This window comes from Lutjanus erythropterus, unplaced genomic scaffold, assembly GCF_056507025.1.
Source record: "Lutjanus erythropterus isolate fLutEry1 unplaced genomic scaffold, fLutEry1.hap2 Scaffold_186, whole genome shotgun sequence".
Taxonomy (NCBI): domain Eukaryota; kingdom Metazoa; phylum Chordata; class Actinopteri; order Lutjaniformes; family Lutjanidae; genus Lutjanus; species Lutjanus erythropterus.
In genome coordinates this window covers 95,001-97,500 of record NW_028146663.1, presented here as the reverse complement: position 1 = coordinate 97,500, position 2,500 = coordinate 95,001, and the positions used below count along the sequence as shown (strand labels likewise).

Here is a 2,500-nt window from a genome sequence, read left to right as displayed (position 1 = left end):
GGGTCCCCCGTCTCCGATTGATGACAACGCGACACTCAGACAGGCGTAGCCGCGGCGCTCAACCGCGGCCGCAATGTGCGTTCGAAGAGTCGATGATCGATGTTTGGGGTTGTGGCAATTCACATCATTTCTCGCAGCTGGCTGCGTTCTTCATCGACACACGAGCCGAGTGATCCACCGCTCAGAGTTGTCATTTTTGAGGCATAAACCTTGCAGGGGGAGGAGACAAGTTTTCAGAGACGACGTTTCTTTATTTGGGACACGGGAACCCCCGGGCGCTACCCCCTTCCGCCGGACGGGGGAGACATTAAACCCCCCGCCAAGCCCCGAAGGGGAGAGGCGAGTTGGGTACCCGGAGGCGCGAGTGCGGGCGACCTCGCCGCGCTCACGTGGGCAACCGTTTAACGCCAACAAGGTAGGGGCCCCGCCGGGGGAGGGCGCGCAGACACTTGAAGCCGTAGACCCGTCGCCCTAAGGGTGGAGACGGGAGCGGGGCGGTCTGCGCGACGGCGTTCGCTTGACGGGGGACCCGGCGGCCCCGACACGGAGCCGGAGCCGGAGACCAGGGTTGACCGAGGCCGCGGCGTGGGACGCCGCCACCAAGGGATTTGCGCTTTGGGGGAAACCCAGCCCCGAAGTACCGGACGCCCGGACGGACTCCGTGCGGGGAGACCCCTCGGCATGTGGGAAGGGAAAGAAGATGGTGGGGAAAAAAAAAGAACCGGTCTTTTTTTTTTTTTTTGTCCCTTTTCCCGATCCGGCAATGATCCTTCCGCAGGTTCCCCTACGGAAACCTTGTTACGACTTTTACTTCCTCTAGACAGTCAAGTTCGGGCGACTTCCCGGCACCGCCAGGGACTCGGGTCGAGAGCCCCCGGCGTGCAGGTCCGACGACCTCGCTGGGCCGTCCGATCGGTAGTAGCGACGGGCGGTGTGTACAAAGGGCAGGGACTCAATCGGTGCTGGCTGGTGACCCGCGCCTACTGGGAATTCCTCGTTCGTGGGGAAGAATCTCAATCCCCAGTCCCAATCACGAGCGTGGGTTTCACAGGATTACCTCGGCCTCTCGGCTTAGGTGACGACGCCCGCTGACCCGCTCAGTGTAGCACGCGTGCGGCCCCGGACATCTAAGGGCATCACAGACCTGTTATAGCTCCATCTCACGTGGCTTCCGAACCACTTGTCCCTCTAAGAAGCTCGCACGCCGACCGCCAGAGGGCCGCGTAGCTAGTTAGCATGTCGGGGCCTCGCCCGTTATCGGAATTAACCAGACAGATCGCTCCACCGACTAAGAACGGCCATGCACCACCACCCACAAAATCGAGAAAGAGCTCTCAATCTGTCAATCCTTCCTGTGTCCGGACCGGGTGAGGTTCCCCGCGTTGAGTCGAATTAAGCCGCAGGCTCCACTCCTGGTGGTGCCCTTCCGTCAATTCCTTTAAGTTTCAGCTTTGCAACCATACTCCCCCCGGAACCCAAAGACTTCGGTTTCCCGGGAGCTGCCCGGCGGGTCATTTGCTATGGGTCGACGCCGCCGGATCGCTAGTCGGCATCGTTTACGGTCGGAACTACGACGGTATCTGATCGTCTTCGAACCTCCGACTTTCGTTCTTGATTAATGAAAACATTCTTGGCAAATGCCTTCGCTTCTGCGCGTCTTGCGCCGGTCCAAGAATTTCACCTCTAGCGGCGCAGTACGAATGCCCCCGGCCGTCCCTCTCAATCATGGCCCCGGTCCACAGAAAAACCCACAAAATAGGACCGCGGTCCTATTCCATTATTCCTAGCTTCAGTGATGCGGGCGGCAAAGGCCTGCTTTGAACACTCTCCTTTTTTCAAAGTAAACGCCTCGGACCCCGCGGGACACTCAGCCAAGAGCATCGAGGGGGCGCCGAAAGCCACAGGGCGCGGTCGGGGCCCCCCGCGTTTTTGCCGCGGTGCGGCGCCTCGCGGCGCGACCGCGGCGGAGGGGCCCCCGCCCGAGATCCAACTACGAGCGTTTTAACTGCAGCAACTTTAGGGTACGCTATTGGAGCTGGAATTACCGCGGCTGCTGGCACCAGACTTGCCCTCCAATGGCTCCTCGTTAAAGGGCTTAAAGTGTACTCATTTCGGTCGCGGCTCCTCACCAGAGGCCCGCACCGCTATTTATCGTCACTACCTCCCCGAGTCGGGAGTGGGTAATTTGCGCGCCTGCTGCCTTCCTTGGATGTGGTAGCCGTTTCTCAGGCTCCCTCTCCGGAATCGAACCCTGATTCCCCGTTACCCGTCGTCACCACGGTAGGCGCGTAGCCTACCGTCGACAGTTGATAGAGCAGACATTCGAATGAGACGTCGCCGCCGCGGGGGGCCAGCGATCGGCTCGAGGTTATCCAGAGTCACCAAAGCTTGCACGGTCGGGGGTCCCCCCCCGCCGCCGCCGCCCCCCCGGCAAAACCCCGCCCCAGCGAAAAGACGAACCGGATACCGCGACCCGGTATGCCCCGTGAGACGGAGAGAG

The 2,500-nt window shown here is 61.1% G+C and overlaps 1 non-coding gene and 1 pseudogene across 1 annotated transcript; both read right to left on the bottom strand.

Annotated features, from left to right (window-relative positions):
* Positions 1-29: 29 nt before the first annotated feature.
* LOC146303991 (5.8S ribosomal RNA) lies at positions 30-189 on the bottom strand. The gene has a single exon (XR_014769676.1). It is a non-coding gene; the product is annotated as a 5.8S ribosomal RNA (ribosomal RNA).
* A 572-nt stretch (positions 190-761) lies between these two features.
* Positions 762-2,500, bottom strand: part of LOC146303990 (18S ribosomal RNA) — a 2,008-nt pseudogene continuing 269 nt past the window's right edge.